The sequence below is a fragment of the Falco rusticolus genome, chromosome Z (genome assembly GCF_015220075.1).
Source record: "Falco rusticolus isolate bFalRus1 chromosome Z, bFalRus1.pri, whole genome shotgun sequence".
In the NCBI taxonomy this organism is placed as follows: Eukaryota; Metazoa; Chordata; class Aves; order Falconiformes; family Falconidae; genus Falco; species Falco rusticolus.
The window spans coordinates 20,130,618-20,147,337 of NC_051210.1; positions in this window are offsets into that span (position 1 = coordinate 20,130,618).

The window sequence follows — 16,720 nt, forward strand, 5'->3', positions numbered from 1 at the left end:
TACTGACATGATTGTTTATGATTTTTCCCACCCCAGCATTGAACTCTGCTTCATCCTCTCACCATGCCCATGGTCTGAAGTCTGACTTCATTAATTAATGAAGCAAAAGCAGTACAGAAGTCACTGGCAGCTGCTCAATTACTAAGCAGTGTTCCACAGAGGAAGCCCGATATTCCCCAGAGTTCTTCAGCCTTTACAGCCCACAGCTAATCTAAGGATGTTGGTTCCAACCTGCAAAATGCTACCTAGTCCTAAGACTTTGTGGTAGCTAATCAATTAATGTTCTTATTAAAATGAGAGGAGGATTCTGAAAAGACACTTTAAAAAAAATGCATATATAATGAAATCTACCACTTGCACTTTAAATACCTTTCACTTGTCCTGCCAGTAATCAAATGTTATGGTTTTCAGAGCATATTCCAATATTTATCAACTCAGACAAATTTCCAGGTACAATCTATTTTTAATAATGTTTACAAGATTTTAAAATGTTAAACAAATTAGACATATAAGTTCCTATAAGGTTTGGGGGTTGCTGATAACTTGAAAGGGAAGTATTGGTTCATTTGTCCAAAGGTAAAATTTAATTTTAACACATGATCATCCATACTTGGTATTTAGTTGAAAATTCCTTGCCGTATTGATAGGACATGGAAGCTCAGTATTTAATTCTCACTGAGGAGCTAATTCATCAGCTAGCTTGAAATGACGTGTCATGTTAACAAAGACTGGACTGACCACTGAGTAGCATCTGCAATACTGAAGGGAGAAACCTTTTCAGCTAATTCTCCTGGGTTTTGAGTGATGCTGTCTGCATCAAAATTGTATCTGTCTCAGGACTCATGGATCCATCCTCCTCTGTCTCTCCAGCATGCACAGGCATGCTTCAGAAATTTCAGTCTATAGGTCACCCTAAATCAAATCAATACACACAATCTGTGAATGAGGGAAGGAGGAAAGAGGCTAGAAACTGTCGTATTATTTAACATTTATCATTTCCTTTTTCTACCGATACTTGCAAGGTTTTCAATGCTAAATATATGCTTGCATTTAGGAATTGGAATTGACACAGCAATAACATGTTCTTTCCTTAAGGGCAAAGATAAAAAGGAGCCAGTGGTGCTGTGTTTCCTATTGCAGTTTCTTAAGCAGCTTACACAAGAAAACTTTCCTGTCCAAAAAACCTGAAACAAACAAACAAAAGCCCCACATGCTAAATTATTTCAGTTCTGCCTCGCTTTTATGCTTGGTACAGTTGGAAATATATGTAAAGAACAGAAAAATGACAAAGAGGCAATGGCAACCCATCTGAACCAAACTCCAAACAGCATAGGAGAGTACAAATACACAGATCTTTTTTATACAAGAATTATGACTCCTTGAACAAGAAAGTTATGACTCAAGACTAGTTATTTCTGTGGACTTTAAAAGTTCTATTACATGCCTTGCAATGTGTTTATATAGTAATCTGACAAACTTGTTTTATAATCTCCTTCCTGACAGAGAAAGCAGAATTTATACAGAAATAAATTATTGTGAAACAGAGAAGATATTTCTGCTGGTTTTCTGCTGTTTAGTAAATCTGTAATACTACTTTACAATGTAACAAATTGACTTATTCAGAAAGAGAGTAGAATCCTTTGTTGATGGATATGCAACTGAACACTCCTCAAAAATAGATAGTAAAAGCCGATAGAAGTAACATAATGACAGGACCCTTGAATGTTCAGTACTCCATTAATATTAGTTTAGCCGGTTATGTTCATAAATACAGATTTAGATAACCAAAAAAATAGACCTTCAGATTTAACTATATAAAAAAAAAAAAAAGACTTCACACATCACTCAAATATATATATTAATTATATAACTTCATAATGTCCTGGTTTCAGCTGAGGTAGGGTTATTTTCTTCCTAGTTGCTGGTACAGTGCTGTGTTTTGTGTTTAGGACAAGAGTAATGATGGCACACTGATGTTTTAGTTGTTGCTGAGCAGTGCTTACACTAAGTCAGGGACTTTTCAGCTGCTCACTCTGCCCTGCCAGCAAGGAGGCTGGGAGGGCACAAGAGCCTGGCAGGGGACACAGCCAGGACAGCTGACTCAAACTGGCCAAAGGTGTGTTCCATACCGTGTGGTGTCATGCTGAACAATAAAACTGGGGGCACTTGGCCAAGGAGGGGCAAGCCACTTCTTGGGGACTGGCTGGACATCAGTCAGCAGGTGGTGAGCACTTGCATTGTGCATCATTTGTTTGTTTGGGTTTTTATATTATTTTATCATTACTATTATTATTGTTGTTGTTGTCATTATTGTTATTATAATTATTTTCCCTTCCTTTTCTGTCCTATTAAACTGCCTTTCTTTCAACCCACAAATTTCGCCTTTTTTCCAGTTCTCTCTCCCACCCCACTGGGAGGGGACTGAGCGAATAGCTGTGTAGTGTTTAGCTGCCTGCTGGGTTAAACCACAATACGTAGTTAAAAAATTGTGCTGTTTCTCTTTGGTCCCGATTATAAAATGTTTTAGGAAAAAGCGTAATAGGTCTGAAAAACCTCATGACATTATATTCAACACAGTGCTACATATACTCACTCCATTCTAGCTGACATATCTTGTTGGGTATTTCACTTCACAGCTTTCCAGTGAACTAAGAAAATTTCAATATTTGGGTTTTTTCATGCACTTTTTCTCTGTGGAAGTGTGTTAGAAGACTTCTACAGGTAATCACAATATGTTACTGAACATGATTCAACATGATAAACACTGTAATGGTGCAGTCACCTTCTTTTATCAAAGCTTAACTTCCTTTCATTATCTTAGTCACTAGCTTTCCTTGGATTGCTATGGTCTCTAAAATGCACTACATATTGTTGAGTGATCATGAATGATTTCACCACGTGAACTATTTCTCTGATATGAATGAAAAATCAGTTCCATTGCCTAGCAATAGAAAGGAAATTCCTATTTAACTGATTCCTTCCTCTATGTTTTAACATATTTACAAGGAAAATAACATTTTCCATGCATGTACTGGATCTGTTAATGAATAAATGACTGTTACAAAAGTCTTTAGGCTGCCTCATGTTTGATAGGCATTTGATTGTCATAGAGATGAACAGGCTAAAGCACAGGAACACTACCTGTAAAATCTGTAAAGCAAAGAATAAATGGCAGACCCCACAATTTACCATGGAGCTTTATTCCTAGTATCTCCATCTTCATTCAGTCTTTGTTATAAAATTCTTAACTGCTTTACTGTTAAATCTAAGTGTATTTATCTGCATACATGATACTGTATATACTAAATACTTTCTGGTGACAGTCTGAGGTACTGAAACAAGTTAGATTTTTAAACCACTGCAGAATTTGATGCAAAGGTACAGTACTACTTGCAAATACAAACACATCATTCTATCAAAAAAATGAGGGGGGAAAAGAAGCCCACAAAACCCAGAATTCACTGAAAGCCAATGATATTGACAAAAAGTAACAGATACCCACAAAAAGCACTCTCCCTGCAACTGCAGAGGTTCTACTACATATCATTTCCTCAGCATCATAAGCAATGGGAGCTTATTCCCCCAACTACATTTTAAATACAAGTACTTGACTTATTAATGTACTGTTTTTTACTCTTAACTTCTCCAAATACATTGGTGTATAGTAAAAGTTGATAAATTTACAATTAGATATTTTGAGTATCCTGGGGGAAAAAAAAAAATTTAAAAAAAAATGAAAAAACACAAGTCCAAAACCAAATTACAACCCATGTGATATTTTTTTTGATTTTTTTTTTTGGAGGGGGGTGTGCCCAGGGGGGAACAATGATGGTGACAGGGAGAGGGATAATAAAGAATAATAAAGAATTTTTAAAAACTTACTTCTGTATGACCACTCAGGATTCTAGCTACCTCTCATCATAGAACTGGAATATAGCTAAATAAACTTTGTCATTTCAAGGAGTGCAAAAACAAGTACTGTGAGGAAAAAAAAAAAAAGAAATATCCATTAATTATTCCTTCAAATTAGATTATTGTGTGTAAGAAGCTATTGATTTTGTATCAAAAACCTGAGTTTTCTGTTTCTAAGAAGACAGTTCAGGAACTATGTTTGAGTTGCTAGTTTTCATCTTGATTTTCTTTTGAAAATCCTTTTGTTTTTTTAAAAGCAAAACTATGACGGTAAAAGTAAATTTTTCTACAGTAAGTCATTCTACCAGTTAGGATCAAGCCCTAAGCATTTACTCACTTCACAACTTTGTATTATACAGGCCCTGTAGCATGCTTTCAGGTAGATGAATATTCTCCTATTAAAGACAAAGCAACTGGGTTTACATGTTTTTAAAGAAATATGCTGCTGGAAGATGGCTGACATGGGAACACTAAGACCAAAGCTCCAGTTAGGATGGCTCCTGATCCCTTGCTAGGTCCTCCACTAAAGCCTCTAGAGAGCTGTGTTATTCAAAACCTTCTAAGACACGATACTTGCTCTTTTTCATTTAGAGAAGTAATGAAAATTCTTTCCCCAGAACAGCATGAGATATGCCCATCTTCACAACTGGTGTTTCATGTCCTGCTTCTGTGGATTTTCTGTTGAACCTTTTTGTTGGTTTTTTTTTTGAACTTCACAGGCCAACACAGTTCCAGAGTTTTGCTATATAGTGTGGCAAACTAACAAAAGGTTAAGTTTTCTGGAATACTTTTGCTGTAGGATATAGGCAGACCATGGCATAAGGCCATTACCCAATACTGAGATGAGACACACAAATGACAAAGGCAAATGTCTTTGTGCCCTCATTTAACCTATTTCCATAATGACCATTAACTAAATGTATTCTGATAAATAAGTTTTTAAACAACATTTGCAAACAGAAAAATTGCGCATTTGTTTATATTAATAGAGCTCTTCCATATTTGGTGCTAATACTGCAATTGCTTTGATGCTAATTAGAACATTATACTTTTTCCTTTTCAAAGTTTTGTTTCCAGGAAATAAATACCTGTTGCTGGGTCTATCCAGTGTCTACTTTCAGTCAGGTATAAAACAGAGCATATTTCTGCTGTGCTAAAATAGTAGTAGTGACTGGTCATATGTTTCCTAATAAAGGCTTGAAGACATTTCAAAGTCCCTTGAGTTTCCAGCAGCATACACTTCCTGGACAGACCTTATGTAGCTACAGTTCCTACAAGCATTCCTCAAAATTCAGCCTTTCTATTGAAACTTCATTTCTAACAGTTCAAAAACACTGAAAAATCTGTTCTTACAGATACCCTGCAAAAATTTACTAATACAACTAAGTGAGAGCTGAATCTGTATAAGGCATTAAGGCATCTTCTATTTATTGCCGTTATCCTGTTTTCAGCTGGGGTAGAGTTAATTTTCTTCCTAGTAGCTGGTGCAGTGCTGTGTTTTAGATTTGATGTGAGAGCACTGCTGACAGCACACTGATGTTTTTGGTTGTTACTGGGTGATGTTTATACTCAATCAAAGACTTTTCAGTTTCTCAAGCCCTGCCAACGAGTGGGCTGGGGGGGCACGGGAAACTAGGAGGGGACACTGCCAGGACAGCTGACCCAAACTAGCCAAAGGGATTTCCGTACCATATGATGTCACACTCAGCGTATAAACTGGGGCAAGAAGAAAGGAGGGGATTCTCAACACTATGGCACTTGTGTTCCCAAGTAACTGTTATGTGTGATGGAACCCGGCTTCCCTGGGGATGGCTGAGCACCTGCCTGCCCGTGGAAAGTGGTGAATGAATTCCTTGATTTGTATGTGAGGCTTTTGCTTTACCTATTAAACTGTATTTATCTCAACCCATGAGTTTTCTCACTTTCACTCTTCTGATCCTCTCCCGCATCCCACTGTGGGGGGAGTGAGTGAGGGGCTGTGTCATGTGTGTAGCTAAATATGGTTAATTTTAGTCAGATTAAAATGTTCTTATGTTTGTGGTTGGGCTTTTGTACCAATATTATGTCCTTCTACAGTGAGATGAACAGAATATATGCAGAACAGTAAGAAATTTAATTCCTTTACATGAATTATCTGAAGACTCTGACCAAAGTCTGATTAGGTTTGTTTAGCATTTTGTTTGTATGGTTGGTTGGTTTGGTTTGTTGTTGTGTGAGGAGTTTTTTGCAGTACTATAAGTGAGTTAAGAAACAGAGTAACAACTGACCTATCTTTTAAAGAAATAGGCTGGGTCTCACCTGGTAAAAATAGCTGTAAGTTCCAGAAAACCTGAATCATAATTCAGTAACAAGGTCAGCTGTCTGTGGGACAGGACAAGACAGCCACATGGGACAAGTGGTACATAAAAATTAAAAACATGCAGACATACATTTTACCCTTTCCATATCTCATAAACAGCTGAATTAAGCAGTTTCCCCTTACCATTATGTGACTGGATGTAGTTACTCAGCTGCTGAAGACATTCCTGCACCGGTTGTGTTGGTATTCTCCAGAATACCATGCAGTGACTACTGTGATTGGCAGCATCATATTACAAAGCTACAGCAAGAGTAAAGCAAAAAACCGCCTTAGAAGTGATCTTCTCCTTAAATGGAATACAGCCAAGGCACCAGAGTTAAAAATGCATGGGAACTGCCGTGAAATTTCAGCACAGCCTGGACCCCCTGATTCAGTTACTTTACACAGCCAGACTGCCAGTAAGTTGAGGAAAAGAGGAGAATAATGGATGTAAATGACTTTTTGAGATCCTTCCTTTCCATGCCACTCTCACTGTAATATGACAAAAACAAGCATGAACTAAAGGAAAATGCAGTAATTATTTTGAGCCAATGACAAAAGGTAGCAATATTTGGCATCCTAAGCAGCCACTCTGACCTCATTCTCATCCTCAGACTAGTAAGTTACAACTGCATCTGCTTTAAAATGCTGGAAACAAAGGCACAAATGACCTAAACTATCATTAAGAGCTGCCACCAAGCAGTTAAGGCAACCAGTAGCAGTATCTGCCTTTAGAGGTTGAAGTAACAGGAGAATGGCATTATCACTGTTTAGCAAGACATAGGAGGACTTCTACCAGCAAAATTTCCACATTTTATGGCAATGAGGACTATAGGCCTGTATTTGATAGTCAGACACAGCAGGTCTTTTCCCCCTCTGAGTATCTTCCTCCAAGTTGCAGCAAGTACAGTAGGTCCACAAATCCTATAAGGATTGAAATAAAATTCCCAAGAGAAGAGTATGTTGCTACCAGAAGACTTACAATGCATTATCTCCCTCATACCACCCTAACTTATATTTGAATAAATTTGTTATTTCTGCTAGTGTCGGCTATTCTACCCAACACATTCACCCATGGCTTTGAAAGGACAATTTACAAAATCCAATTATATTCAGGTGTGTGTGCTTGCCGTTCAGAGGAACGTACCCAAACCACTACCATCCACTGAGACTATTACATGTCAAGTCTGGAAGCCATTTGTCCTGACTGGAAGGAACAAAGAGCTACAGCCATTGAGTAAATAGTTCCCATTTAAGTTACACTGGCAGACAAAAAGGTTGATCTGAGTATGACTGCCACTAGCTCGCACCATAAGGGCCACAGCACTCCAGTAAAAGATTAAGATTGCACACAGCTCTTACATGCAAATATTGAAAGATGTTGGGCACCACATGGAAAATCATTTGCCTAAGGTTTAGTTTTCTTAACCATCTTATGTCTCAGAAGTTTTTGTATTAAAATACTCAAATAAATCCTTGTTGCTAAGAATTGTCCCCTCACCCTCACACCCTATGAGGAAGCTATAGGTGTTTTTCCAAGAACTCTTATCATACAGGCCAAGGGCTCTGCTCAGTGCTGGGCATTAAGCCAATATTTAACATATGTAGGCTCAATTCCACCACTTGTGTCATTAAATAAGGCTAATGACACAGTTCAGACACTAGACAGACCACTGCACTGCCCAGCTCAGTATGAGTCATCATTTGTCACGTTTCCACGTAGTATGTCACCACTTCACCAACATCTTTCTGAAATGCATTGTTCTTTACTTTGTATTCTCCCCCTTTTCCTTTAGCGAGTCAAACTATCTTTTCAAAGTTATTTTTCTCCTTCTTTAGCTAAAATGACAAAAACAAACAAATAAATAAACAAAAAACACTACAACATCCATAACCATTATCTAAGTTTCTCTTACACCAATAGGAAAATCAGTATGAGTGCCAAGATTTCTCTGGAGGTTTGCTGCTCCAGATTTGCAGAATTAAAATAAGTTTTGTCCTGTTGCCCTCCTCATCTAGCACCTTTCATTAATAACTCCCTGTTTCATTACTGCTGGCAGCAGTTCTGTTGCTCTATTGTAGTTCAGGCTGAATTATTCAACAACCAAATAATTTGAAAGCCATCTAATAACACAGAGTTTTATAGTTACTGAAGAAACAAACAAAAAATGCCTCAACTGTTAAACACTTGATTGCCTCAACCATTTTACGCAATGGGAAAACTAATAAAGGGAACACAGAAATTAATAAATGATTCATTTATTTGAACAGCCTTTGAATACTTTGAAGTAAAAGAAGAAATACAAAAATTATAGACATCCTCTTTCAAAATAAAATTAAACCACAGCATGCAAACCTGACCTGGACTGTCAGACTAAACCTATTCATAAAGCCAATTCAGTTAACATGGTGTAGCAATGTCCAATGAAATTTGATTTTCACTCTCTGAAATTGCAAATATGCCAAAAAGTATTACTTGCCTGGACATGATCAGCTGATCAGTCTAGTAATTGTATACAAGAAGTCAAGTTATGTATTGAGTAATAGAAATTTGTTGGCACTAAAAGCTTTGTATTTTTAAATCTACGTATCTCATTTGTGATAAAAGATAAGTTAATTGACCAAGGTTAAGCTATGATAATTAACATCTTATTGACCAACCAGAGAAAAAATTTCCGCCTTATTGAATTGTCTCTCTGCTTCTGCATTCATTTGTAATGTGGGTAGACATGCCTACTTTGGAAAGCAATTGCCTGTACTGCTTGCATGTGATACAGAGGCGGTATACTGCTAATCTAACCTCAAACCTTCCATTTACTGGCAGTTGGTGTTCATGTCAATGTCACTATTGAATGCAGAATATTTTAGGAAGACAGACAAATGGGAAAGAGAGGGAAAGTGAAATTGCTAGCTCTCCAAAATTCTGAAGAGCTTTCAAACCAGCTGTTTTCTATAATTCCTTTAACGAAAGAACTGCTTTTCCTTTACTACCTACCCAGCTGCAGCACTTTGGAGATACATAAACCAAACGTACTTTGGCAAAGAACAGGCATAATTTCCAGCAGTAAAGGGCTAGCTTAGATAAATTTACCCAGTGAAATATTCAGCTAATGGAGTTTGGCAGAAATCTTTTTCCCCCACACATCATGAATGGGATGCCTTTCACAGACCATATATTTTGCTGTAACTTCAAATGAAAGTAAGCATGCTTCACTAAAAGCTGACACACTGCCAACAGTCTAGATTTCCACTACTTCATTGTTCATTCCCCACTTATTGCTGACCGCATTCACAGACAGAGGATTTTGAAATGCCATGATGCAAGCATAAATTGAAGGTAAACTTTGTTGGGCTCCTGCTGCATCCACATAAAGGAAGGTAACTGACAAAATCAGTCAATATTTTTTTTTTGTCTGGATGTCTGCTGGTAAATGAGCTTGCTTGCCAAGAATCAGTGCTCCATGTGAGAAAATTGAATCAGCTAGAGGATGTGATGGGAAAGACAGCATTTAGTCTCAGGTGCTGTAAATTAAATGAGGTTGTTACCCTGCTTCAAGAGAAGTTATTTTGAGTGAGCACTGGGCAACAAGCTGTCTATCTACATATATATATTATATATGTATATATATAAATGTTTAATAACCCCCTATTTTCTTGAGGTGAAGCTTTTCTGCAAGATTTCACACTTTATGTGATACAACTTAACCACGTGGTATGGCACATTATACGAGGCAGCTACCTGGCCTCATACATCACTGCAAATATGTTTCCAAGAAGCCTGCACTATCAAGAATGTTTATTATCAAATGCAGTTTTCTGTTGAGATGCAAACTTTAAAAGGGAATGTGTCAGTATTTTAAACAATTTTTAGCAATATTCTATTTAGTTTTAATCCTTTCTTCTTGATCCGGGACACAAATATACTCACACATCAGAATGTGGCTGTGCCCCAATGTAATTTATTCTCGCAGAACTAAACAAAGTGTTTAATTAAGTCTTAGGACATTAGAACTTCTAGCTACAATACAGTAAAAAAACCACAAAAAGTTTATGCTAATGTTAAACGAGAGCAAGAATTTACCTTATTCTGTGGTAATAAAATAAAATAAACATTTACTGCAGGTGATCTTTGTGGAATTTCCTTAGATAAACTGAAAACAGTTGTACTGAGAACTTAACTACAGTATGTTGACAAATTACAGAGTGAATGTCAATCTACCTGAATATCCTAGGAAGACTGCTTCAAAGCTGTTACTCATTTTCCACTATTTAAATTACTAATTATTAGAGGCTCTCCTACTGTATCTATCTGTCATGTTGTCTTTTCAGAAAAGATTGAACATGTAACTTGTACTATAGCTCTATAAAATAATTATACTTTCACTAAACTAGCTGTCATACTGGCTTGTTGCCAAACTTTAGAAAGGAATTTCAAAAGTCAGATCAGTTTGAGAACAGGATCAGTAGTTTGGGCGCAGCAGGGTGGGGGGCGGGGGATGGTGGTGCAGGTGGAAGCGGGGAGAAAAGAAAAATCACTGCCTTATGTTTAAAATTTAAATAGACTTTAGTTTTACTGCTCACTAGAAGAATCCAGGATTTTGCAAATGTTCTCTGATGTTACTACCTAAAACAATCCATTGTTTTGTCTACAGCATGAAGAATTAGAAGAGGTGAAGGGTGGCATATCTTGTAAGTGCCTTTCGCTATGGAGTAGCAAACTCAAGTAATAACTAATAGACACAGGAACTGAATAGGTATGGACTGTAAATTTAGTGAAAAGCTAAAACAATGGAACACAGGACAAGAGCAGTCTCTGAGTCTACATAGATTTGCTTATGGTCAGGATGGCACAAGTGTAGTTTCATAGTGAAGAAGTACCAACACTACACAACAGTGTCATCTAGAAACCATTGAAATAAATTGAAAGAAATGGTGGGAAGTGTCTTTTGGAGATTTTGGTGGAAGTGGGAGAGCAGTAGGGAAAGGAGAGAAAAAGGTATACCATTTTCCAAGTGGAAGCTGATTGTCATTTGTGATTAGGTTCATTCACTCATGTTCAGCAGTATAAGACTGTTACAATACAACATCAGGAAGAATTTGGTTTTAAATCCTGAACATATGTGTGATTCAGCTCTTCAGTCAAATAAGTATTCTAAATTAATCTATCTAGCCTGATATGCTTGATATCCCCTCTTTTCTTGAGGTAAGGTTTTGCTATTATATTTTGTAACTTTTGATTTAATGTGACTCAACTGAGTGGTATGGTACACAATACAAGTCTGACCTCATGCATCACTGCAAATATGTTTCCAAGAAATCTGCACCATCAGAAAGATGAATATGGGTTTGGCTCAACTCTTTGGTCACATAAATATTCTACAGTCATCTGATCTATTTGTCTGGATATTATGGACAACCTTGAATACTCATTTATCTGAGAACATCTCGATAAAACAAAAAGAATACCAGTCAATCAGTAACACTATCATTACATAATGTGGAGCTTCACAAAATCCAGAGACACTTCTAGCTCATCTGCTTTCCAGCCCTTGGAAGTAATTTGTTTTGCTTTGTTCTAAGCTCAATAATTTGAACAAATGCTGTCCTAGATATTTTGTTTCAATAGTAAACAATTTTAATTATTAAAAACACAAACCCCACTCTTAAATCATTTTTATCTGGCTTCAGCTTCCATTCACTTCTCTGAGGACTCCTGTATTATTCTCTCTCCCCTCAAACAAAACAGATTATGTAGACTGAAAATTAATAACAGGTGAACAACAGACCAAAATTTAGATATTATTAAGTTCAGAAGTATTGAATTTTCCTCAGAATTAAAATTTTCAGACCTCTACAAATGCATGCAATGAACAGAAGTGAAAGTGTTAACAGTGTCCTTGCTTCAGGCATCACACTAGTTCTCTATAGATGGTACCTTTACTCTCACAAGTATATTCCAGTGGAAGTTTCTTTGTTGTTTGGTTGTATCTTCTTCTAGCACATTGTTGTTTGTAATTCTCCGGGTCTTCACTGCATTCAACACCTGCAGATTTAAACATTAAATAGAACTCAAGAGTTAGATGTTTTCCCAAGAGCACCTAGACAATAATAAGTAATCCTGTATTTATTGATTACGATTGCCTAGAGTGTATTCCTGCTGCTTCCTGATTCTCCAGTCATGATGATCTCCTATGGCAGCCATGCAGATTTGTTATACTTGTGCAAGTCAATACTCGAATAAATCTGTTTCTGTTAAAAGAACCAAATGCTACTTCGTAATGGCAAAACCTGGTTTTCTTTTGAGCAAGTCGATGCCTAGAGAAGTTCTTATGATTAAACAGGAACAGGGCATTAGATAGTAATACATAACGTATTGTCGATGACAGATAAATGTATCTGGGAAATTTCAGGGGGCATCTGCATACTTACACACTCTACATTAGTGCAGTAGGGCCTCATGGGAGTAGAAATGTGGGATGGTAGTAGAACTCTTCCTACGGAGTGCTTCAAGGACACAAAAAGAACTCAAAATTACCAAATAACAATCACTGGGAGAGTGTAAACTGAAGAACCTTGGGGAACCAAATTGTGGTGGTTGATGCTGGCTGGAGGCCAGGTGCCCACTAAGTTGCCCTGTGACTCCTCCACTCAACTGGACAGTGGAGAGAAAATATAACAAAGAACTCATGGGTCAGGGTAAGGACAAGGAGAGCACTCAGCAATTACCATCCTGGGCAAAACAGATGCAGCTTGGGGAAATTAATTTCATTTATTACCATTCAGATCAGAGTACAATAATGAGAAATAAAACCAGAAGTAAAAAACACCTTCCCCTACCCCTCCCTTCTTCCCAGGCTCAGCTTCATTCCTGATTTCTCTACCTCCTTCCCACCAGCAGCGCACGAGGACAGGGAATGGGGGTTGCAGTCACTTCATCACATGTTGTCTCTGCTACTCTTTCCTCCACAGAGAGAGGACTCCTCTTGCTATTCCTCTGCTCCAGCATGGGGCCCCTCCCATGGGACACAGTCCTCCAAGAACTTCTCTGACATGGGTCATCCCCACAGGCTGAGGTTCTCCATGATCTGATTCAGAGTGGGTCCTCTCCATGGGGTACGTTCCTTCAGCAACACACTGCTCCAGTGTGGGTCCCCTACAGGATCACAAGTCCTGACAGCAAATGTGCTCCTGTGTGGGTTCTTCACAAGTCCTGCCATGAGCCTTCTCAAGTGTGGGCTATCCACAGCCTCCCTCAGGCATCCACCTGCTCTGGTGTGGGGTCCTCCAAGGGCTGCAGGTGGGTATCTGCTCCAGCGTGGAGCTCCATGTGTTGAGGGGCACAGCCTGCCTCACCATGGTCTTCACCACAGGCTGCAGGGGAACCCTGCTCTGGTGCCTGGAGCATCTCCTGCCCCTCCTTCTGCACTGACCTGGGGGTCTGCAGAGTTGCTTCTCTCACACATTCTTACTGCTTTTTCTGGCTGCAGTTGCTGTAGTGTGTGGGGTTTTTTACCCCCTTCTTAAATTCGTTATCACAGAAGTGCCATGGCTGATGGGCTCAGCCTTGGCCAGCAGCAGTTCTGTCTGGGAGCCAGCTGGCATTGGCTCTATCAGACATGGGGGAAGCTTCTAGCAGCTTCTCACAGGAGCCACCCCTGTAGCCCCCCTGCTACCATAACTTTGCCAGGCAAACCCAATACAGAGATTTACAACATAACAAAGAGAACAAAGAAAATATTCCCAATATACGTAAAACATGCTTAAGAAAAACATGAACAAAGGAAGAGCAGAAAATGTAGAGTTTGCTCCAGCACTCTTTTTACCTTTAAGGATTGTGCACATGATCAATGACACTACTCATCTACAGCAAGTCCTCCCCCACCTTCCATAGAAACAGGACTTTTTTTTTTAATTGCCATAAGCCACATGTTGATACTGCAACTCAGGAATCAGAAGAAAAAAAGTATCTTTTTAGAATATATTTGAGTTTAAGTAGAAGTGAATTTTAAACAGCAGTGAGCATGTACATATGTGTGTTTCCAACTACAGTGTTACCACATGACAAAGTGATTAATACTGAGTCAGGCTAACCTTCCATGCAATATAATACACAATAAGTGTTCCAGCTCCACAGCAATCACATGACAAGACAGGGTTTGGTTTGTGGCAGTTTGTATGATCTACCTCTATAGAGCTCTGGTAGGATGAGAAAACAAAGAAAACAAAGGCTATGAACACGTACCTGTATTCAGAGGTACAAGAAAACCACCATTGAGGAATTGTGACAGGAGGCAGCTTCTGCCCTGTAGCAAAACCTTTTAGAAGTAGTCACTAATTGTCAACCAAGGTTTTCCAAAAAAAGTTCTGAGAAAAGACTTAAAAAACATTTAACTTACCATGCTCCCTAGGATATCTTTTGATAAAGAGATCAGAAAAAGTAAAAATAACAATGATGTAAAAACATCTGATATTTCCAAATGATGTTCATATTTCTTAACTAGTAGAGACCTAGTATGCACTAAGACCTCTAAAATAGGAATAAAATCTCATAAAGTTGGAATTGAGTTATTTATTTTCAATGGTTTGTGTAACACTGATTTCTAGCTATATCTGCAACAATATTACCTTTTTTTACTCTGAAACCTCTGTTTTAAACAGATAAATCACATTATTCAAAGTCTTGGTTCAAAAATGAATTTCTAGTGAGTTTAATTTGCTGATCTCTTCTGATAATTACATGTTAGAGACTGTGAAGCAGCATAGCCATGACTGCAATCAAGTCTTCCTGACCACCGCCACATTGCCTGTACGTGCCATTGTTTCCCAAGCCAAGTGGAATCTAAGTAATCAAAGATTTTTGTGTGCACATAGCACCATCCATGAAGTTAACAGCTGGGCAATTTCACTGTGTACTTTTCAGCTATGTATAAATCCTGAGACAATTGAATTCCCACATTCTCTTTTACTGCAATGACAGCTTTCCACTGTCATTGTATTTTTTGTATCTATTCTTTGTATCTATTTCCCCATGATAGTATCTTAAAGTCTGAGACCAAAATGCATTAGAAATTGAAAGAGTTGTATGCCACCTTGGTTCAGGTTACAGAGGAGACTTTGCTACAGGGTTGCTAATGTCATGGACACATACAGTACCCAGAAGAGGGAAAAAAAAAAAAAAAAAAAGGAAAAAAAAAAAAGATCAATTCAGCTACCTTCTAAAAATACTCAGTCCAGGAGAATAACCTTTCTTCTGCAGTATCTCAAAACCAAGACTCAGATTATAACCCAGTAGCATTACTATCAGCAAATCAGCAAGACAATTCTGATGCTTGCACCTCAGTCACGGGACGTCAAGAAAAACTGTTAGTTTTTCCACCCTCCTACATGTGTTTGTTTCCCTGTCATTTTTAGGCTTGACAGTCAGACGTGATGATCCTTACATGTCCCTTTCAACTTGAAAAACTCTATGATTGTATGACATGTACTAAAACACTATCCATGAGGGACCGTTTGCCAAAGTGCTTCAGTATAGCACAGGCATTGACCTTGGTTTCCTGAAGTGGAAACACTAGCTTTATCTGCAAAGAAGTCAACTCAGAATAATTTACCTTGCTTCTTGAGCTGCTACTGCAGGTTGGTAGAAATGACACAGGTTTTTTTAAAACTTTTAAAGTTAAATACCCAAATTATTAGAATCGTGGAATCATAGAATGGTTTGGGTTGGAAGGGATCTTCAAAGATCATCTACTGCAGCCCTTCTGCCATGGGCAGGGACATCCTTCACTAGGTTAGGTTGCTCAAAGCCTCATCCAACCTGATCTTGAACATTTCCAGTGATAGAGCATCCACAACATCTCTGGGCAACCTCTTCCAGTGTCTCACCACCCAAATTATAAAAAAATTTTTCCTTATGTCCAGCCTAATTCTACCCTCTTTCAGTTTAAAACCATTAGCCCTTGTCCTGTTTCTACAAGCCTTAGTAAAAAGTCTCTCTCTGTATTTCTTATAAGCCACCTTTAAGTACTGAAAGGCCACAATAAGGTCTCCCCAGAGCCTTCTTTTTTCCAGGCTAAACAATTCCAGCACTATCAGCCTGTCTTCATAGGAGAGGTGTTTCAGCCCTCTGATCATTTTTTGTGACCCTTCTCTGGACCCACTCCAACAGGTCCATGTCTTTCTTGCTCTGGGCACCCCAGAGCTGGATGTAGTACTCCAGGTGGAGTCTCACATGAACAGAGTAGAGAAGAATCACCTCCCTTGACCTGCTGGTCACATTTTTTGTGTGGTACAACTGGTTCTCTGGGCTGCAAGCACACATTGCCAGCTCATATCCAACATGCTCCTACATGTGCATTTAAAAGCACATACTACCCCCACACCTAAGCTCATACACTTTCAGTTGATTCTGCTTCCCACTTCAGTCTATTTGCTATATTTTAAAAATGTATTGTAAATATGGCATCATTCTGA